The following is a 24,198-nucleotide window of genomic DNA, read 5'->3' as shown; positions in this document are numbered from 1 at the left end:
GTTTCCAGTTATTTGGTTGTGCAAACATATCACTTTGATCAATATAAATCTGGTTTTATTCATAATATGAAAGAGTTTGTAATGTTACAACTCAACTGTATTTTTAACACGGCAACAGAATGACAGAAGCCCTTGATGGAAGTATGGGCAGGCAACTCTGTGAAGGGAAACTGAAACTAGAAGACATGTAAACCCTGAAACAAGAAAAGGAAACACGTGAAAAGTAGAAATGTGAGTGAACAGTTATAGAAAATGTGGAATACTCCAGAGATCTGCCATTTGGTTTACCACTGCATGTTGTAAAACTAAGATTATAAAATTGAAAAGCAAAATGGTGAAATTGGAGTACTTTTGAAACAAATATTAAAAATTTCACAGACAACGTGCTCAAAGAAAACTCAAAGGATCCCTTGCCAGTATTGAGATATAAGCAAAAAAATATTATTATGAACCAACAACATAAATAACTAAAATTAACAGATGGAAAGCTTAAGCAGGGAGTTATATAGTTAACCTCAAGTTTATTTCACTTCAGTCCTTTCTCAATCAAATATTGCCTTTGAATAACTTAAAAGATTTCCCTGTAAATTTCCAGAATAAAATATTACTGGACATGTGCCTGCTTTTGCTAAAGGAAAAGCTGTACCTCTACAGGAAAGTTTCCTTCTTACAATTCATGAATGCAAGGTGGTCAGTATATATTTCCAAATAATTCAGAAACATGAAAACACCCTTTTGTGATTATAGCTAGCATAAAGCATGCTTTAAGCTGTCTGGGTTTCATGATGTCTAGCCTGCAGGTATAGAACTGGTATGCACTAGGAGCCACAAATTGTTTGAACTTAGCAATCTTTATTGCCCATTTTAATTAATTTTCTTTGTCACATTCCATATATTTCCTTTACTGCATTCAAGGGACTAAGTAGAGGTGCCCCAGGGTAGTTAATTTAACACCTGAAATTTTCATTATATTTTTTTTTCCTGTGTCTCAGATTGACTAGTGGGAGATGATGTGCGTGAGTGTAGCATAGAAATTCCCACAGCAAACATTTTATTCCAGTTAGGTTTGCATTAAAACCTATTAATAGGGACAACATATTTCCTTTGAAGTTCCTGGACAGAACCTTTTGTAATTCCTGCGTGGCTTTTACTTAGCAAGAGCACATAAGCACCCCATGTTTGTTCTCCATTCAAATCTCATTAGTGTGGTGTTTGCATTCATTGTTTAGGTAATGATGAAAATTTCTTATTTGAATAGTGCCACTGGGAATATATCATATGCACATGTACTTGATGTGATTGGAAATTCTCTGCGTAGTCGTGGCAGACTTAGAGGCAGGGAAATGAAGACATAATATTATATTATACTCGGGCTGAAATCCCCACTTCTGGTTCAAGCGTGTTATCATTTTAGAAAATAAAACAATATGCATCTAATTTCCTCAACTGTAAGTAAATTGCATGATGATATTTTTCTACACAATTAAACTATATAGCAAACTATAAAGCAACACGAATGCATTTCACACAATTTTATTTTGGGAATAATTATAGCATAAGGGGTTAGAGTTGGAGCATCAAATGACAGTTCATAAATATGTACAGTTATCATATGGCAATTAAAATAATTCTAAAAGAATCTTTAGCTTTCTCCCATCATTTCCTAGCTCCTTGATTTCTTTCTGCCTCAATGTTTCTTGTTAACAAAATGCTTAGAAAGATAGAACTTTCAAATTGTGGGGATTGAATGAAAAGTCTACACAAAAGATCTTAGTATCTCAGAAGATTACTCTTCAGCTAAGAACAAACATGCTGACTAGAGTTTGAGTTCTTAGCAACCATACAGTAGCCAAATGTTGCCATGTGCTGCTGTATTACCAGGATTAGTATGGTTATGGAAACTAGAGATCACTCAATGACTGAGAGATCCTGTCTCAAAAAAAAGCAGGTGGAAAGAGATACAGCAAGAAGCCTGTTCTTTTCTGTTTACTGTACTGCTAAATTCACCCACTACACACAAACTCTCTCTCCCTCCCTCCCTTCCTTCCTTTCTGTCTCTCTCTCTCACACACAAACACAGAAAAATCTCAATAATTACAGAGTAAATATTCAATTATTTATTGTATTAATATTTAGAAGATGTGATGGTTAAACTTTAACATGGAAATACATTTATGGGTATTATTAAGAATGTGTTTCTATGAACTGATTGGCCTGCTCTTTGATCACCTTCCCCTGAGGGGGGAGCATCTTACCAGGCCACAGAGGAAGACAATGCAGGCACTCCTGGTGAGATCTGACAGACTAGGATCAGAAGGAAGGCGAGGAAGTCCTCCCCTATCAGTGGACTTGGGGAGGGGAATGTGTGGAGAAGGGGAAGGGAAGGTGGGATTGGGAGGAGAGGAGGGAAGGGTTTATGGGGGATACAAAGTGAACAAAGTGTAATTAATAAAGATTAAAAAGAAGGGAGAGAGAAAGAAAGAAAGAAAGAAAGAAAGAAAGAAAGAAAGAAAGAAAGAAAGAAAGAAAGAAAGAAAGAAAGAAAGAAAGAAAGAAAGACTTTCTGAGGAGCTGGGGTGGATGGGAAAAGGATCTCAGCTTCTCTGGGGAATAGGCCAGGGGGAAGTAGAGAGGAAGGGTGGGCAGGACTGGGAGAGTGAAAAGGCATGAGGATATAACCAGGAGGTAAAGTGAATAATAAATAAATTAATTAATTAATTAAAAAAAGAATGTGTTCCTAAAGTGAGTAAGTATGAGGGTAGAAAACAGGTATACATCTTTTGCTGAAGAGACAACTCTGTGTGCTTAACATTTCCGGTTTCCCTTGCTTATCTGTGAGCAAAAGGGCCACATGTTATCTATAGTGTAGGCTACTTGATTTTATAAAAATCTTAATTCCTTTAAAATGTGGAATGTAATCAGTTTAATAATTTTGGATTCTGGAAAACTTCCCCAGGGAATCAAGTCCTTTCATTATTTTTTTTTTCCATTTTAAGACATAATGTCATATAGCCTATGCTAACTTTCAAAGAACTACAAGAATAGCCTTGCTTTATTGATTCTCCTGCCGATACCTTCTTGAGTGCTAATATATACAAGTATGCCTAGTTTTATATGGTGTCTGGAATCAAACTCAAGACTACTATGTTAAATGTACATTTTCCCATCTGAAAAAAATACTGAGTAATCAGTTTTCTACACTGCTCTCAAAAGTTAAGCAGGTTTAGGACTGTCTGAAAAACAGAGGATAAGGAAGTCAATTAGTGGACTTGGCAAGGGGCACTGTGGAGATGAGGGAGGGAGGGACTGGGAGGGAATGAGGGATCGGGACATGGCTGGGATACAGAGTTAATAAAATGTAACTGATAAGAAAAAAATAAAATTCAAAAAAAAAAAAAGAGAAAGTCAAATAGTAAGACCCCTGTCATTGTGCTTTGTTTGTTTTACTTTTATTTAGTCTGTAGACCTGCTACATGAAAAGTGGTATTGATGCATCATGGCCTTGAACTCAAAATCTCTACTCCTGTTTTTTTAAGTGAGAAATCTTTACGACTCAAAGATTTATTCTTGCCTTACATTTTATTCAAAGATTTTTTTTTTTTTTAAACACAGTAAGGATCTTGACCCATAGGCATCTCTCATTTTCTCCAATATATTGAGATTTCACAGATTTCTTGTCTGGGCATGTCTCCATTTTTAATGGCTTAACTAGAAAGCAAATAATTCTTGGTTGCTGTTAGATGCTACCTATCATCACTACTCTGGGATCATGATAATTTTTCACTTTTGAAATATAAGCACCTCAATTCCATTAATTTGTCTAAAATGTTCATTATAACGTTTCTATATTTTAATTAAAATAATTATATTAAGAACTGTAGTATTAACTACATATGTTCACATGTTTTCAATACATTAATGAGTCCCTTTGTCCTTGTTGAGTACAATTAAAAAATATATATATTAACACAACCTCCACCAGTACTTACAGGACTGAGTCCATTTTTATGGTTTCTCTACAATGTGTTGTCTCTGTTTTACTCCAGTGTTCCTCTCCCATGTATTGGCATAGACCTACCCTAGTTCTCCATTCTGGAAAGTACAGAAATCAAGTACAGCAACCTCTATGAGATGTTCCCTGGATCAATTTCTTCAATATTACAAAGACACTTAGTATCATAATCACTTTAATAGTAATAACTACAGGTTCCTTTTGTAGGGGATGTGACAAACTACCTCAACTTTGTGTCCAATGAAAGCCTGTTTACTTATCAAGAAACACTCTTGTGGTGGTTTGAATATGAATGGCTACCAGAGGCTGACTTGTTTTAATGCTTGGCCCATAGGGAGTGGCACTATTCAGAGGTGTGGCCTTGTTTCAGGAAGTGTGCCACTGTAGGGATGAGTTTTCTGGTCTCAGAAGCTTAAGTTGGTCTCCTTCTGCTGCCCGTGGATAAAGCTGTGGAGCCCTCCAGAACCATGTCTGCCTGCACTCTGCCATGCTTCCTGCCATGATAATAATAGAATAAACCTCTGAAGTTAAAACAAGCTCTAATTAACTTTCTTTCTTTATAAAATTTGTGGTCTGGTGCCTCTTTACATCATGGAAACCATAACTAACAGCACCTTCATCTTTTCCTACCCACCAATGACGAGTTAATCACCATTTTCTTTTTAAAAATAATTTATGCTTTTATTATTTACAGTTTATTCACTTTGTATCCCAGCCTTAGCACCCTCTCTCCTCCCTTCATAATTTCACCTTTCCTTCCTCATCTCCTCCTATGCCCCTCCCCAAGTCTACTAATAGGAGAGGTCTTCCTACTGTTCCCTTCTGACCCTGGCCTATCAGGTATCATCAGGAATGGCTGCATTGTCTTCCTCTGTGGCCTTTTAAGGCAAGGCTGCTCCCTTTTCAGGGGGAGGTGATCAAATAGCCAGCCACTGAGTTCATGTCAGAGATAGTAGCTGTTCCCATTACTAGGGTACCCACTTGAAGACTGAGCTGCTATGTGCTACATCTGTGCAGGGGTTCTAAATTATCTCCATGCATGGTCTTTGGTTGGAGTATCAGTCTCAGAAAAGACCCCTGTGCCCAGATTTTTTGGGTTCTGTTGCAATCATCACTTTCTTAACTACATTACCAAATATTTCATAATGTATTTCTTCTATTAAAAAAACATATTTCTCAAAGTCAGAGAACGTTTTATAACCCTCTATTACTACTGTGTGTCATTTTTTTTATTAATTACATTTATTAACTCTGTATCCCAGCTGTATTCCACTCTCTCATTCCCTCCCAATCCCATCCTTCCTCCCTCATCTCCACCCTGCCGTTTTCCAAGTCCACTGATAGGGGAGGACCTCCTCCCCTTTCATTTGACCCTGTTTTATCAGGTTTCTTCAGGACTGGCTGCAAAGTTCTACTCTGTGGCCTAGCAAGGCTGCTCCTCCCTTGGTGGGTGGGGAGGTCAAAGAGCATGCCATTGAGTTCCTGTCAGAAACAGTCCCTGTTACCCTTACTAGGGTAACCCACTTGGTTACTGAGCTACCACGGGCTACATCTGAGCAGAGGTTCTAGGTTATATCCATACATGGTCCTTGGTTGGAGAAACAGTCTCATATAAGACCCCTGTGCCCAGATATATTTGGTTCTTGTGGAGCTCCTATCCTCTCTATGTCATATTACCTCCCCCTTCTTTCATATGATTCATTGCACTCTGCCCGAAGGTTTGGTTATGAGTCTTAGTATCTGCTTTGAAGCACTGCTAGGTAGAGTCTTTCAGAGGCCCTCTGTGGTAGGCTCCTGTCCTGTTTCTTGTTTTCTCCTACATCCAATGCCCATCCCATTTGTCCTTCTAAGTGAGGATTGATCATCTTACCCCAGGTCTTCTTTCTTGTTTATCTTCTTTAGGTGTATAGATTTCATTATGTCTATCATATCTTACTATGTGTCTTTTAAGAAATATTTTTAACGTCAAAGTATTCAAGAAAATTTGGATGAATGAACAACTAAATGATTAATACCTTAGAAAGTTTTATATTTTGTCTGTACTCAATTTAGTTTCTTAAACTATGTTTATGTGTGTGTGTGTGTGTGTGTGTGTTGCTGTGTCTGTATGTATGTGTATGTATATGTATCTGTGCAATTAGAACAGAGTAAAGCTTGTGAGAGTCAATGGATTCAATCACCCCATGGTGTGGATTGGAGAGATCCAATTCAGGCTATCAAGTTTGACTCAAGCTCCTCTGAGCTATGACTCAGATACTACCATTTAAGTTAAAGTGCTTCTTATTTTATCAATTGATCATATGAAATTCCATTATGTTCCTGGGGATATTCAATACACACATTCAAGAATCACCCTCAATAGCAATACAAATGATGTCATCTATGTAATTGTCCTAAGGAGTTCTTGACTATTACTCTTTTTTTTTTCACACAGTAGTACGAAAAGTTTGAGTATAATTATATAGTGCTTTTTACACTTTTTGAGAGAATATTAAACTAATTCTCTTGGTTCAAAGAATTATAGAGGACTTTACATGCTTCTTTGAAGGAAGTAGGTGTTTTTGAACACTGAAACTTTATCTTATAGCTCCAGTTTATTGTAAATGCCAAAATTAATACAAGCAGACACAAAATTGCCTGAATAAATAACTAGTCTTGACTTTGAAAGAAATAGAATTGCTCACACAAAATTTACATTAGTCTGATATTTATAACACAACAAAACAAAAGAGTCACTAAATAAACCTAGATAGAATTTTTCTTTTTTATTATTATTTGATTATTTTTATTTATTAATTACAGTTTATTCACTTTGTATCCCCGCTTTACCTCCCTTCCTTTCCCCTCCCAAACCCACTCTCCCTCTTCCACACCTTGTCCCTTCCCCATTCTACTGATAGGGGAGGTCTTCTTCCCCTTCCATCAGATCTTAGCCTATGAGGTCTCATCAGGAATGGCTGCATTGTCTTCCTCTGTGGCCTGTTAAGGCTGCTCCTCCATTAGGGAGAGGTGATCAAAGCCAGCCACTGAGTTCATGTCAGAAACAGTCCATGTTTCCATTATTAGTGAACCCACTTGGAGACTGAGCTGCCATGGGCTACATCTGTGTAGGAGTTTTAGGTTATCTCCATGCATGGTCCTTGATTGGAGTATCGGTCTCAGAAAATACCCTTGTACCTAGATTTTTTGGTTCTTTTGCTCTCCTTGTGAAGCTTCAGTCCTCTCCAGGTCTTTCTACTCCCCTCCTTCTTTCATAAGATTTCCTTTACCCTGCCCAATGTTTGGATTTGAGTCTCAGAATCTGCTTTGATACACTGCTGGGTAGAATCTTTCAGAGGCCCTCTGTAGTAGGCTCCTGTCCTGTTCCCTGTTTTCTCCTTCTTCAAATGGTTGTCCTGTTTGCCCTTCTGAATGAAGATTGAGCATCTTACCCAGCGTCCTCCTTCTTGATTAACTTCCTTAGGTGTACAGATTCTATGATTATCCTATATTATATGTCTAATATCCACCTATAAGTGTGTATATACCATATGTGTCTTTCTGCTTCTGGGATACCTCACTAAGGATGGTCTTTTCTAGATCCCACCATTTGCCTGCGGATTTCATGATTTCCTTTTAACTTTGGGGAGAGTGCAGGGAATCTTATGATTGAAGGGGGAGATAGAAAGACCTGGAGGAGACAGGAGCTCCACAAGGAGAGTAACAGAACCAAAAATTCTGGGCACAGAGATCTTTTCTGAGACTTATAATCTAAACAAGGACCATGCATAGAGATAACCTAGAACCCAGATGTAGCCCATGGCATATGTATCCAAGCAGGTTCCCCAGTGATAGGAACAGGGACTGTCTCTGACATGAACTCATGGGCTGGCTTTTTGATCACCTCCAACTGAGGGGGAAGCAGCCTTACCAGTCCACAGAGGAAGACAGTGAAACAAGTTCTGATGAAACCTGATAGAGTAGGGTCAGATGGAAAGGGAGGAGGACCTCCCCTATCATTAGACTGGGGGAATGGCTTAGAAGAAGAAGAAGGGAGGGTGGAATTGGGAGGGGGTGGGGGAGTGGGCTATAGATGGGATACAAAGTGAATAAATTGTAATTAATAGAAATAAAATAAAAATTAAAAAACTAGACCATAAGTAGCTAGGAAGCAGGTGCTCCAAGTGATACTGAAAATGAATATTAAATGAATAAAAGCCTGATACAGTGCCACAAAACTATAATCCTGTTATTCAGAAGGCTGAAAAACAGGAGATGTAAGTTCAAAACTAGTCTTGGCAGTTTAATATTTGTAGACCCCTTTTCACAAATATTAATGAATTTATTAATTCAGGAAATATTAACATTGACAAATTACTTAAAGTAGCAGGAGCAAAGTAACTTAAAGTTGATGTTTTTTTTAATTTTTTTTCTTCAGAATTTATTCATTATAGGTCCCTATTGAAGCCCTCTCCCTCAATTCCCCTACTCCCACTCTCCCTCTCTCTTCCTCCCATTCCCTTCCCCTGCTCCACTGAAAGGAGGATTATTGCCATATGTCCGTATCTTGTTAAGTCTCATCAGGACTGCTTGGACCCCTTTACTCTATCACCTGGCAAGGCTGCATCAACAGGGGCAAGTGAACAGAGAGCAGTCAACTGAGTTCATGATAGAAGCAGCCCCTGATCCCCTCACTCAAATGTTCACATGGAGACTGAGCTGCCAATCAGCCACGTGTGAGCAGAGGGTCTAGGTGTTTTTAAACATTTAAATACACGCTCAGGAAGACATAGAAGATAATAAGAGGTAGATCTTAAATGAGACAAAGAAAATGAAAGGATAAATGCAAATTAGTAATGTATATGAACAGAAAAAAAATTCAAAGGATTCATTCTAGGTGGGTCAAACTTCACAAAAAGTGCCAAAATTAATGTCCCCTCCCTAGTATTTAGCTTAAAACTCTGAGTGCTTGAAAAGGATAGGCTTATCAAACTTATCAGACTCCTGGCTGTGTACACTGAATTTTACTTAAGTCTGAAGTCCTTCAAAAATTGTTTGTTTGTTTGTTTGTTTTTTCCCACTTTACCCATATGCTTTTCTAACAAAGAAAAAAGAAATTATTTTATTTGGTATTCAGGGCACCGAATGGCTCATGGTTTTCTTTATTGTCACAACTGTGTTTTTATACTCTCTTTAGAAAAAAAAAAAATTATCTCCTCCATGTTCTTACATAAACGTTGTTGTTGTTTTCATCTGTGGGATTCTAATCTATACAGAATAAGCAGCAACATAAAAGTTGGATGCACTCTGACTAAGCAATCTGTTTCAGTCCTGCAATTTTACCTCAGCCACTCTCCTCTGCCTACAAGCAACAGGGAACATCATGTTTGTGGCCGTCTATCTTTGATCATGCTGTGCTTCTCTGTTCCTTGTCTGTTACATGTCTTTTAAAAGCAGTCACAGTAATGTCATGATTTGTAAACTTTTTCTTTTCTTTTTTTCTTTCTTGCTTGCTTTCTTTCTTGCTTGCTTTCTATCTCTTCTACTCTGAATAGCCAATTTTTCCTTCTTACATTAGTGTAATAAAAATGCACCTGTCACTGAACATTTCATTTTACAGTTATAATATTTCTTCAGTTATATTTGCTTGCTGCATGAGAAAAAAAATAGGTAACTGAAGAATCAGAGGTTTTCACATCAACAATACATCTGTTAGCAGATTTGCTGTGTTAAACATAAGAGAGGGTGGGGGCAAGGAAGAAGCATACAGGAGGAGAGAAAGTGATAAGAATAACTTAGTATCCTCTCTAAAATTTGTCTGATATTAATCTTCCTACAGGTTAGAAACAGTATTTCCTGACATATCATTGCAATCTTCAGAAGGTACAACAGCCCTTAGGAAAATAGTAAATTTCATATTACACACTTTCTCAACCATCTCTAGATTCTCATAGGTATTCCATTTCAACTGTGAACTGTGCACACATTTTTGAGATGTTCTACTTATCATCTTATGGATGTACTTACTAGAGATAACAGCCAAAAATAGTTTAGATGTTATGCAAATTTTTCAAACTAGGATGAGGTTCATGACCACTTCTGGGGAGAAAACACGTTCAGTTCACATTAGAGCATCAAAGTCAGAAAGTGTGGGGATCTGATGTTAGAGTTAGTAAAATTTTCTACCCTACCCCAAATATGTATCCAACTAAGTAATGTGAGATAAGTATTCTGAACGAGGAAGACTTATTTTGAAGATTTAAAAGACTGCAATTAAAATTTCAGACCTATATTTCTAAACAATAATGATACAAATATAAATGTGCATAACAGAAAATACATTTTGTGATTAAAAGCGCAGAGGCAGTTATATATATATTGAATAATATACGTGGTGAAAGTTACTCTACAAGTAATTTGCACATACTTCATCTTTTAATCATCATAGTAACCTATACAGAAAAATTTAATTTTTTTTTCATGTGAAGAATCTGGGCTTCGAGGGGTCAGGGACTGGTAGTCAATCTCAAACAACCAAAGCAAGGATTCAAATATAAATCCATCTGACTCAAAGTTAGCGTGGTTAAAGAATACTGTGTAAGATCAATGCAGTGCCTTTTCGAAAACCCGCAATGTTTAGAGCTATTTAAAGTGTTCACGTCTTAGAAAGCTAATTCATGAGATGATTATACAGCATCTCCCCTGTAATGCTTGTTTTGAAAGGAGATTTTGTTCTAACCTGACAGACATGTTAGGGAACAATCTGAGCACTGAAGAAATTTCTTGTTCAATTATGTGCAATTCTACTCATGAGAAACTCTAGGTGAACCCAGATTGCGTTCAATCCAAACTCAGAAAACTCAGAGCATGAACACTGTCGACATTTTCTGCTATGTGAGATTCCTCCATGAAGTATAAGTGCTAGATTTCTATGTCTAGTGCTACAAATCCCCATTTGACTTCAATATCACTCCTTTCTAATACCAAACTATCTAAGTTTGGAATTAAATGCTTCTGCTTTCCTAATTAGCTGGTCGCCGCCATTCGCTACAGTCATGAGAGATGCTGATAAAAGTGTCACTGTCAGCCATGAATCTATTTGTTTGGTTCATTCAGAATTAGCTGTAAAGATTTGATATAATATTTTTTCTGATGGTGGATTTGGATTAAGATAATATCAAACGAAGTAAAAAAAAAAAAAAAAAAAAAAACCAGGGAATATTGTTCCCTTCAGTTCTGCTTTGTTAAAAAGCAATAAGACTCATGAGATGAAAATGAGATCAGTACCTAGAAATATGAGTAGAGGGAACAGAAGCGTTCAGGAATGATTTCAGGACTCTAATAGGAGTTTCTAAATGGTTTGTGTTCCATTATTTTTGTTTTCTACATGATGTAAATGACTTAGGTATTAACAAAAAATACCTCCCAAACCTAGAATTACTATAATGTTTATTTCTTACTTCATATTATATTTGTTTTTTTTTCATTTTCTTCACATTTCTTATTTTTGCCATTCTTTTTTATTAAATTTATTCATTTATTCATTTCACATCCAGATCACAGACCCCTCCCTCCTCTACTTCAGGTCCTACCCCACCTTCTTCTTCCTTCTCCCCTCCTCTTCTCTTCAAAATGGGAGGCCACCCCATTATAAAACTACCCCTGCACATCAAGTTGAATCAGGAGTAAGCGCTTCCTCTTCCACTGAGGCCAGAAAAGGCAGCTAAACTAGAGAAAAGTGATTTAAAAGCAGACACAGAGTTCATGTGAAACACAACCCCCATTCCATTTGCTAGGGGACCTACATGAAGACCTAGCTGCCCATCAGTTACATATGTGTCTTGGGCCTGGATCCAGCCCTTGCACACTCTTCAGTGGATGTTGAGTCTCTGTAAGCTTCTATGAGCCCAGGTTAGGTGACACTATTGATATTCTTGAGGAGTTTTTGCTCTCATCAGGACCATCTATCCTTCCCTCCATTCCTCTACAAGAATCCCAGAGTTTTGCCAAATGTTAAGCTATGGTTCTTAGTATCTTGTTCAAACCACTGTTGGGTGGAGCTTCTCAGATGATAGTCATACTAGGCTCTTGTCTGAACATTATATTTCTAAGAATATGCTCAAAATATTTTAGGTTAGATTTTTGTGGGGGAGGTGTTGAGATAGCTAAATTGCTGAGGATTTTATTTATTTGTTTATTTATTTTATTAATTACAGTTTATTCACTTTGTATCCCACCTGTATCTCTCTTCTTCCTACCCTCCCTGTTTCACCCTCTTCTCCACCCATTCCTCTTCCCAAGTCAACTGATACAAACTGTTGTTTTGTTCAATCATGACTGAAAGGAATAGAGTTTTGCATGCTATTAGGACTCATCTATTATTACAAGGGACTTTTAAGATGTTAAAAGTACCAGGCTATTCCTAACAGGGAAACAAGTAGGATAACTTCAGATCTTAATATTTTCCTCTGTTCCTCCAAATTCAGTTTCATTTTGGCCTTCAAAGGCCTGTAGAAGCCACCTGCTGTGGACTTACCTCCCTCAGTCTCCTCATCACCAGTGTAGCATACAGACCATTGGCTTCAATATTCCCCCACAACTCATCCCTTTATCCAAGTCCACAACTGCAGCAAGCATTCTTTGGGAACCCAAAGGCCATTTTGGCCAGGTAAACAGGTAGCATAAGTGTAGAATTTCATTGCTTCCTCCTCTCCTCCAAACCCAAATTCAAAATCTCATCTTCATCACACTAGCACAGCACTTGCTTAGCACCTTTCTTTTCTCTGACCCTATCTCCAGCTGATCACTTATCTCTCCTTCAACCATCCTCCCAACTTTTCCAGTTAGCCTGGTCCTCAATTTGAACAGGATTTCTATAACAACCTTGTAGGCAAGCCTGACAGAGAATTAAGAAGGACAGAGACACAGGTAGGTGTCTTTCAGACCTTCACATCTCCTCCATCTAATTACACTGGTCTCATTCCCAGATCTGTAGTAGAAAACCACTTGTGACTTCTCTTCACTCTCTGCTCTTAATCCCAGTGGACTAAGGTGAAACTGGCAGAATATCTTGCTTTCCTCCCTGCTCCAGACTCCCTCAGCTTCCCTCTCCTAGCCCAGCCCTATCCCTAAGTGTGGGCTGCCAATGCCTAGGAACATATTTTATCTGAAATGCCCAGTAGCCACATCTATCACGTTGCCAGAAGAATCCCCTACTTTACTACTCATGACTACAAGAAGCTGATAAGAACCAAAGATGGTAACAGAAACTAAGGGTCAGAATGCCCACTCAACAAAAAAAAGAACAAGTATCAGGTCTTAGAATTACAGTGTTCTGAAACCAGAAGTTTAGTTACTGGCATAAAAACACAGTAACAGCAAGGATAAAAATGTCTTCAATAGAGCCCAGCAATGCTACTACAGTAGGCCATGAGTATCAATATACCTGAAGTAAAAGACAAAGACTTTAAAATAGTGTTTATAAACATGATATAGGCACATAAAGAGGAAATGAATAAAACCCCTTAAAGATATCTTCAAAAACACGAACAAAGAGGAGAAGGAAATGGATGAAACAGTTCAATGCCGGAACCTGGAAACAGAATCAATGTAGGAATCCCAAAGTAAGAAAAATCTGGAAATGAAAAATTTAGGTACTCAGACAGGAACCTCAGGAGTAAGACTCATCAACAGAGCCAAAGTGATGAAAGAAAGAATCTTAGGCACTGAAGACATTAAAAAAAACCACAGTAGAGGACAATGCAGCCACTTTTGATGAGAACTGATAGACTAAGATCAGAAAGGAGAGGAGAACCTCCCCTATCAGTGGACTTGGGGAGTGGCATGCATGCAGAAAGGAGAGGGAGGGTGGGATCAGGAGGGGAGGAGGGAGGGGCTTATGAGGGGATACAAAATAAATAAAGTGTATTTAATAAAAAATTTAAAAAAATAGTTAACTAGCTAAAAGAAAATATTAACTCACACAAATTCTGGAATAAAACATCAAAAAAAAATCTTGGATAGTACAAAAAAATGCAAATTTAAGAATAACAGAAACCCGAAAGAAAAGAAATCCAAGTCTGTTGTTAAAAATAAATGATGTCAAAAAAAGATAAATATTAAAAAAAACAGGTGTCAGGCTAAATATGTTTATTATTAGCCCTATAATTATGACACCAGTATTATTTAACCTTCCATCACAATCAATAAGACACAGATACCTTGTAGATTTTATAATTGTCTTATTTTACCTAGGACTGGGCAGGTATTTCACCTACACTATCTCATATCTTTTGGCCCTATCCCATGTAATCTTCCTTCACCTTCCTATAGGGCCCATCCCCCATCCAAAATTCCATAAATATTTGCTTATCCTTCATCTGGAACCACTCCCTCCATCCTCTCCATTCTTGTAGTCCTTTCTCTTGGCCAACATAATTCCTCTTCCACATTAACCATTGTGGCATCCTCCTTCTTCCTGTCTTCCTGTTTATCTCCTTTCTCTGATTCTCCTCTCCCCAAAGCACTCAATATTGGTCATGCATAACCCATTCTGTCCTTCTCAGCTTTAAGCTTTTTAATCAGCATATCAGGAATAATTTCCTAGGCAATATGAAACTGCAATACTTGGAGTACATGACAGTTTGTTTGTAAACAGTAAGAATCTCGGCATAGGAGGAAGCAAACCCTTAACAAATACAAAGCCACAGACCATAATCCAACACAGGTCAAAGGCACAGAAAATATTTTCGACAAATCTATAGAACAAAATTTTCCTAACCTAAAAGAAGATGCCCAACAAGGTACAAACAACACCCAGAACATCTAAAAGTAGCTAAATAACAAAATTAACTCACAAAAAAAATCAGTTTTCATCCCTTGTAGAAACAACAGACTGAAAAACAAAACAAAACTCTGGAACAACCCATTTTACAACAGCCTCGAAGAATATGAAATATGGTGCAACAAAGGAAGTGGAAGACTTGGATGATACAAACCTTAAGAGACTGAAGAAAGAAATTAAAGATGTTAGAAGGTGAAATGATCACCTATGAATACGATTTTCAGGATTAGTATAGTTAAAAATGACAACTACACCCAAAGCAATAAACACATTCTATATAATTCTCATCAAAACCCCTACACAATTCTTCACAGATCTTGAAAGAACTAATTCAGTATCCTATGGATGTGCGCGCGCGCACACACACACACACACACACACACACACACAAGCAAAGGAATGTAAAACTATTCTGAATAATAAAAGAACTGCTGGAGATATCACTATTACCCATCTGAAATTGTACTACAGAGATATAATATTACAAACAAGACAGTATTGGTAAACACACACACACACACACACACACACACACACTAAATATGCCAAACACATTTATTAATAGAATTGAATTGAAGAACCAGACATAAATGTATATGGCTATATATACTTAAAAGCAGGCCACATGTCAGAGACAGCCCATGCACCTCCTTCTAGGGGACCTACTGTTGGCCTAGCTATCCATCAACTATGTATGCATAAGGGGCTTAGATTGAGTCCATGAATGGTCCTTGGTTGATGTTCCATAAGACCCTCTTGGACTATGTTATTTGGCTCTGTTGGTCTTATTGTGGGGTTCCTGTCCACTCTGGGTCCTTTTATACTCCCCCTATTCTTCCACAAGCCTCCCTGTGCTCTGCCCAATGTTTGGCTATGAGTCTCAGCATCTATTTAGATCAGCTCTTGGGTGGAGCCTCTCAGAAGACTGCTATGCTAGTTTCCAATCTACAAGCATAGCAGAGACACTAAAAAGCATAGACACTAAAAGTGTCAAGGGTTGGCTGTGTCCCATGGGGTAGGTCTCAGGTTGGGCCAGGCATTAGTTGGACATCCTTTCATTTCTGCTTTATCTTTATCCCTGCATATCTTGCAGAGAATTCTTAAAAGAGGAAACTCAAATACCTGAGAAACATTTAAGGGTTAAAATCCTTTGTCATCAGGAAAATGGAATTTTAACTGCTGTAATATTTCATTTTAACACTGCCAGAATAGTCAGGATCAATAATACAAGTGTCAGCTCATAGTGTCAAGGATTTGGAATCAGGAGAACACTCATTCACTGCTGGTGGAAATGTAAACTTGTACAGCTACTATAGAAATCAAAGTTGCATTTCCTCAGGGAGATGGGAATCAATTTGGAAACATACCCAAAGGATGTTTCACACAGCACAAAGACACTTGCTCTGTCATATTCATTGATAATTTATTCACAGTATCTAGAAATTTGAAAGAACCTAGATGACCCTCAAGAGAAGAATGAATAAGAAACCTGATAGACTAGGGTCAGATGGAAGGGGAGGAGGACTTCCCCTAACATTGGACTGGGGGAGGGGCATAGGAGAAGAAGAGGGAAGGAGGGTGAGATTAGGAGGGGGTGGGGGAGGGGTTACAGCTGGGATACAAAGTGAATAAACTGTGATTAATAAAAATAAAAGAAAAAAAGAAAAATGTACATTTACACAATGGTGTATAATTCAGCTGTTTAAAACATGACATCATGAAATTCACAGAGGAGAGATCATCCTGATTGCAGCTTTCTTATTATTAACTAAACAAATAGCATCCATGTATAAGTGAATACATACTACATTTGTATTTGTGGATATTATCTGTTAAGTCAATGGTAAGCAAGCTACACACTGTATGACAGACTTTAGGTATAGAATAATTGGCTAAGGAATGACAAAGAGATCTCCCTAGGGATGATAAATAAAATAAATAGTTATGGATGGGTACTGTGAACCTGCAATTGGAGGATGAGTGGGGAGGGGGAGAGGAGAGGCGGACAATGGAGCATATTCTGGGAGAGACAGTTAAAATTAAAGGTCTTTTGAGATATAGTATGGAAACTTAATACAGTAAATGCTTCTTAAAACATATAAATGTATAAAGGTCATCTAATTGAAGTCATCAAATAATGAGAGATACCGAGTCCCAGGACTGGGTAAATGAAATTGCGACATCGGCAAAAGGTGTCACATAGGAACAACCCAGGCAATTGCCAAGAGTGTAGTTTGATCTTCACAAACTGATGACAAAACAAAATAAGGGGTTTTGTTCCCCTTACTAAGGAACCCACTCAGTTGCTGAGCTGCCATGGGCTACATATGTGCAGGGTTTGTAGGTTACTTCCACGCATGGTCCTTGGTTGGAGTATCAGTCTCAGAAAAGACCCCTGTGCCCACTTTTCTTGGTTCTGTTGCTCTCATTGTGGAGCTCGTGAACACTCCAGGTCTTACTATCTTCCCATTCTTTCATAATACTCCTTGCACTCTGCCCAAAGTTTGGTTATGATTCTCAGCATCTGCTTTGATACCCTGCTGGATAGAGTCTTTCAGAAGCCCTCTGTGGTAGGCTCCTGTCCTGTTTCCTGTTTTCTCCTTCTTCTGATGTTCGTCCCTTTTGCCTTTCTGAGTGAGGAGTGATCATCATTGATTTTAGTATGTTTATCCTATATTGTGTGTCTAATATTGACTTATGAGTGAGTATATAATACATTAGTATATAGTATATAGTATATAATACATGGTACATGGTATATAGTATATAATAGTATATGGTACATGGTATATAGTATATAATAGTATATGGTATATGGTATATGGTATATGGTATATGGTATATGGTATATAGTATATAGTATATAGTATATAGTATATAGTATATAGTATATAGTATATAGTATATAGTATATAGTATATAGTATATAGTATATAGTATATAATGTATGTCTTTCTGATTCTGGGATACCTCACTCAGAATGACCTTTTCCAGTTTCATCCCTTTGCCTGCAAATATCATGATTTTCTTGTTTTTACTTGTTGAATAGTATTCCATTCTGTAAATGTACCCACAATTTCTATTCCCATTCCTCAGTTGAGGGACACCTGGGTTGTTTCCAGATTCTGGCTATTATAAATAAAGCTGCTATTAACATGGTTGAGCAAATGTCCTTGTTACATAGTTGAACATATTTTGGATATATACCAATGAGTGTTATGGCTGGATCTTGTGGAAGAACTATTCCTAATTTTCTGAGGAAGCGCCAGATTGATTTCCAAAGTGGTTGTATAAGTTTACATTAACCCCACCAAGGGAGGAAGGTTCCCCTTTCTCCACATCCTCTCCAGGATGTGTTGTCACTTGAGTTTTTTGATTGTAGCTCTTCTGATGGGTATAAGGTGAAATCCCAGGGTCATTCTGATTTGAATTTCCTTGATGACTAAGGAGTTTGAGCATTTTCTTAAGTGTTTCTCTGCCATTCGAAATTACTGAGAATTTTCTGTTTAGCTCTGTAACCTATATTTTAAATTGGATTACTTGCTTTGTTGCTGTTTAACTTCTCCTTTAATATTTTTAATTTATTTTTTATATTAATTACTATTTATTCACTTTGTATCCATGCTGTGCCCCCCTCCCCCCATCCATTTCCTCCCACTCCAACACTCTCACTCTCATCTTCTCCCATGACTCTCTCCAAGTCCACTGACAGGAGAGGTCCTGTTCCCCTTACATCTGACATTAGCCTATCAGGTCTCATCAGGACTAGCTGCACTGTTTTCCTCTGTGGACTGGCAAGGCTGCTCCACCCTCTGTGGGAGATGATCATAGATCCAGCCAGTGAGTTCATGTCAGAGACAGTCCTGTTCCCTTTACTAGGATACCCACTTGGACAGTGAGATGCCATGGGCTACTTCTGTGCAGAGGTTCAAGGTTATCTCCATGGTCCTTGATTGGAGTATCAGTCTCTGAAAAGCCCCCTGGGCCCGTATTTCTTGATTCTATTGCTCTCTTTGTTGAGCTCCTGTCCCATCCATGTCTTTTTATATCCCCCTTCTATCATAAAATTTCCTGCCCAAAAGATTCTCTGCCCAAATTTTGGATATGAGCCTCAGCATCTGCTTTTGATACCGCTCTGGGTAGAATCTTTCAGAGGCCCCTATGGCTGGCTCCTGTCCTTTTCCCTGTTTTCTCCCTCTTCTGAGGTCCTTTAGTTTGCCTTTCTGAATGAAGATTGAGCATCTTACTCAGGGTCCTCCTTCTTGCATCTTTTGGTTTATAGATTTTATTACGTTTATCCTATATTATGCGTCTAAAATCCACTTATAATTGAGTATATACCTTGTGTGTCTTTCTGATTCTAGGTACCTCACTCAGAACGATCTTTTATAGTTTCATCCATTTGCCTGCAAATTTCATGATTTCCTTGTTTTTAATTGCTGAGTAGTATTCCATTGTGTAAATGTGACACAATTTTTGTATACATTCCTTAGCTAAGTGACATCTGGGTTGTTTTCAGGTTCTGGGTATTACGAATAAAGCTGCTATGAACATGGTTGAGAAAAATGTCCTTGTTGTGTACTTGAGCATGTTTTGGATATATGCCTTGAAGTGGTGTAGCTGGATCTTGAGTAAGCACTATTTCTAATTGTCTGAGGAAGTGCCAGATTGATTTCCAAAGTGGTTGTGCAAGGTTACATTTCTACCAGCAGTGGAGGAGAGTTCCCCTTTGTCCACACACCCCTGAGCATGTATTGTCACTTGAGTTTTTGATCTTAGCCATTCCGATGGGTATAAGGTGAAATCTTGGGGTTTTGATTTTCATTTCCATGTGTGAAGGTGTTGCTTTCTGTTTCTTGTGCCTTCTTTTGGGCTCTTTTCCTTTTGCTTTTGTGGTTATTTGTTTGGTTGGTTGTTTTTCAGTTCTAATGTGTTTGCATTTATTTTATCATATTTTACTTTATTATTCCAAAGAAATATTTTCATTTTCTAATGGAAGGTAGAAAGGGGTGGATCTGGATGTAAAGGAAAGTGTGAAGAAATGCGGGAGTAGAGGGAGGGGAACCATAATCAGAGCACATTAAATGAAAACAAAAATCTGTTTTCAATAGCAACAAAAAAGGTGTTCAAAGAATTCTCCATGGTAACCACAAATAGATCATAAATAAACATGATATACCCAAGTTATTAAAGAAAATTTGAATATTCTACTAAGAACTGAAATAAACCCAAAGTCATAAAGAACTTTTAGACATAATGATGTATAAAACTATAAATCCACAGCAGGGGAAAGCTATTTCTAATAAGTAACTACCTTGAATGCCAATGTATTAAACTTTTAAATCAAAACACACAGTTGGGAAGAATTAGTTAAGATCAGAATATGTACTACTTTTAGTTATCTTAGATCCAAAGTTGCAAAATACTGAAATGCAAATAATTGAAAATGGTATTGTATGTAAGTAGCAAACAAAGGATAACTGAAGCAGACAAATCAAATAAGATAGCATTGAAAACCAGAGACCATCGTGCTAATACGCAAGAAACACTTCAATAATGTAGAATATTTAACGATAAGGAGCATCACTGCTTCATCACACATTACATGAAATAAAAACTAACTGAATTAAAGGGGAGAATAAACAGCTGTGCAACAGGAAAAATAGCATAGACTGTATAGAAGGGCATTTCCCCAAGTAAATCAGAACACGGATGCATCACACTTTACAGTGTACTACAGAAAGCTTCCTTTCTAAGAGTCGGAATGAATTTTAAAAAATGCCTGTTTTTCTCACTCAAAATGAATAAGTTGCCGGAAGTTGTAGACTGGACGGTTATGCCTGGGTAGTAAAATAAATGAAATGCATTCAATATGCTTGGAAGAAACAAAATCATCTGTGCTTTCAGATTATATAACTTAGTATTTTTCTATCATTTCTTACTTTATGTATTTGGGTGTTCCGCTCACATATATGTTTGTGTATCATGAGTGTGCATGCCTGGTGCTCTCTGAGAACCAAAGAATATTCCAATCCCCTGGAATTATAGTTATAAATGGTTGTGACCTGCCAGATGGGTGCTCGGAGTTGAACTCAGATCCTCTGGAAGATGACCAAATCACTTGACCACAGAGCTATATATCCTGCACTGAAATAAGATAATCTACATATAGAAAATCCTCAACATATGCCCACATCTACTAAAATTAATAAGTCAATTAATTTATTTAGCCTAATATAATTTCATGATGATTTATGAAGATTAATGATTTTATGTGTTATGTTTCTGCATTAAATGAATTCCAGGTGCCAATGGAAGCCAGAAGAGGGTGTCAAATCCCCAGGGTCTACAGTTATAGATGGTGTTGGGAACAGAAACTGCAACCAGTATGAGTGTCCTGAACTGCTGAACTACTTCTCCCATCCTCAATACAATTTAAATGCTCAAGAACTAGTTGCAACTTTGTACAATAGTATTTTATACACTATAATTTGCTCTGTGTTTGTTGAATTTTAATATTATTTTTTATTTTTATTTTTTTATTTATTAAGATTTATTCAGTTTGTTTACCCCTGCTGTATCCCCCTCCGTTGTCCTCTCCCGACTCCTCCCTCTCTCTCTCTTCTTCTCCTATACTCCCCTCTCTCCTCCCATGCCCCACCCCCAGTCCTCTGATAGTGGAGGTTCTTCTCCTCTTCCTTCTGACCTTATCCTATCAGGTCTCATCAGGACTGTATTGTCTTTCTTGGTCTGGTCAGGCTGTTTGACACTTAGGAGGAGCTTATCAAAGAGCCAGACACTGAGTTCATGTAAGGGACAGCCCCTTTTTCCCCTTACCAGGGAATCTGCTTGGAAACTGAGCTGTCATATGCTACATCTGTGCAGGGGATCTACTTTATCTCCATGCATGGTCCTTGGTTGGAGTAAGAGTCTCAGAAAAGAGTCCTGGACCCAGATTTCTTGGTTCTGTTGCTCTCCTTTAGGAGCTCCTATCCCTTCCAGGTCTTTCTATATCCCTTTTCTTTTATAACTTTTCCTGCACTCTGCCCAAAGCTTGGCTATAAATCTGCTTGGATACTCTACTGCGAATAGTCTTTCAGAGCCCCTCTGTGGTAGGCTCCTATCCTGTTCCCTTTCCCCCCCTCTTCTGATGTCTATCCCATTTGCCTTTCTGAATGAGGATTGTGTTGCATTTTTATACAATAGAAAATTCACACTTATGGAGAGAATTATACTTGCAACATATTTGCAAATATTATATAAAATATACAACAATTAGTTCATCCTTAAAGTAGAAATACTGAAATATATAAAACATTTCATGATAGAATTAAAGAAAAAGAAAAGCACACTGTATTTATGAATTAAATAATTTAATGTTACTAAAATATCAATATGTTCAAATTAACCAAAAATTCAAAACAAATTATCCTTAAATTTCTAATTATGTTCTTGACAGATTCTAGTCCATATTTCACATAAAATAGCCCAAACAATATAAAGATGCAAAAAGAGTCACACTCCTTGATTTTAAAACATATAAGAAGCTATTGTAATCGTAAAAGCCTGGTGCTATCATAAAAACAAATATAGATGGCCATAGATTAAAAAGAAGTGTTTGAAAACAAACTTATATATACAATCAAATAAATTTCATACAAAGGTGCTTGTACTTTCAATGAGGCAATAGGAACCTTTTACACACTTGATGCTGTGGAAATCATATTTCTGTCTATATCTGAAACAGTATAAAAAAAACTTCCTTGATAGGCGAGGTCCTCCTCCCCTTCCATGTGATCCTAACTTATCAGGTCTCATCAGGACTGTCTGCAATGTCCTCCTCTGTGGCCTGGCAAGGCTGCTCCTCCCTCAGGGGGAGGTGATCAAAGAGCCAGCCACTGAGGGAGTGAAGGTGGGATTGGGGGGAAAGAGGTAGAGGGTTACAGCTTGGATACGGATACAAAGTGAATAAAATATAATTAATGTAAAAAATAAAAATTTAATTAAAAAATGTTAGTCATGGTATGGAGATCTAAAACTCTTGAGGTGTGAAAACCCTGAGTCTGAGGATCATGTTAAATGATGCCATGTGGAATGTGGAAGCAATGACTCAAATCTGATGGTGGGACACCACAGAGGCCATGAATGACTTGGTTCTGCTACATATAATTCACAAAAGACAGATCGTGGAGGAACAGAGAGAATAAAGAAAACAGAGATGAACCAAGAGTAAAACAAACAAACAAACAAACAAACAAACAACAACAACAAAAAACACCTCATTGAATGTACATCAAGGATTTAAATATAAACCTAAAGTGATAAAACTGAAAAAAATATGACTATCCTTATTTTGTCTCAAAAGGCACAGATAAGAGAAATAATAAACAAATTGGACTATTGAAATTAAAAATGGGGGCAGGGGCTGATAAGGTGGCTCAGTAGCTAAAAGCACGTGCTGTTTTTCATAGGACATCGGTTTGTGTCAGCACCCGTACTGGGTGGCAGCTTTTGCCTTTAGTTCCATAGAATCAGGCACTTTCTTCTGCCGACTGTGGACACTACCGTGCACGTGGTGCAGAGACACAGATAAATATACAGCCGCAACCGAAGCAGCTGCTGTGTGACACTTATCTACAGCAGCCTTAAACTGTACACATAAATGTTTAAAGATGTTAATCTCAGGTGCAATTTTTTTTTCTTTTTAGCTCTAGCAGAATAACAACAAAAAATTTTCAGCTCAGACAACATAATGTTGAGGAATCATAACACGTTCTGTTTTAGTAATAAACAGTCAGTAATTAGCTCAGAGACTTATCATCCTGAAATGGATTGCAGATCTGCAGAATTAATGGACGATTGGAAGTGGTGAGAGGTGCTGTTTCCACAATTCAACAGTTTTTTTTCTCCTAGTTTGCTAAATTTTTAAATTGTTTATTTAAAAATGCCAGTGCTGATGTTTTGATTGAAAATGCCTTTGTTTAAAAATAGCACAGCTGTTGGTCATATGGCAATTTCACAAGGAGGAAGACAGAGAAGCTGAAAGATGGAAATCAACTTGATCAAACCCTCAGGCTACAGGAGAAAACCTTTCTTCCTTTTAATTAGCAAATCTGACCTGATTTATATCTGTTTTTATAGAAGATCAGATTCTGAGGATACTCATACTCCTCACACTCATAATTCAAGTACATGCATTTTTGTTCTTCATTAAAGGAACACATAAACTGAAAAATGAGTTTCATAATTCAGAAACTAAAATTCTAAATTAACATCGGCCATGAAAGCTAGTGAGTCAGATACATGGAGTGTGGATTCAGGTTAAATGTTGCTAAACCCATAGAAAAGAGAAGGGCAAAGGCCA

Source organism: Psammomys obesus, unplaced genomic scaffold (genome assembly GCF_907164565.1).
Source record: "Psammomys obesus unplaced genomic scaffold, mPsaObe1.curated_primary_1811, whole genome shotgun sequence".
NCBI lineage: Eukaryota > Metazoa > Chordata > Mammalia > Rodentia > Muridae > Psammomys > Psammomys obesus.
The sequence above is the reverse complement of the archived record's forward strand: the minus strand, read 5'-3'. Positions refer to the sequence as shown.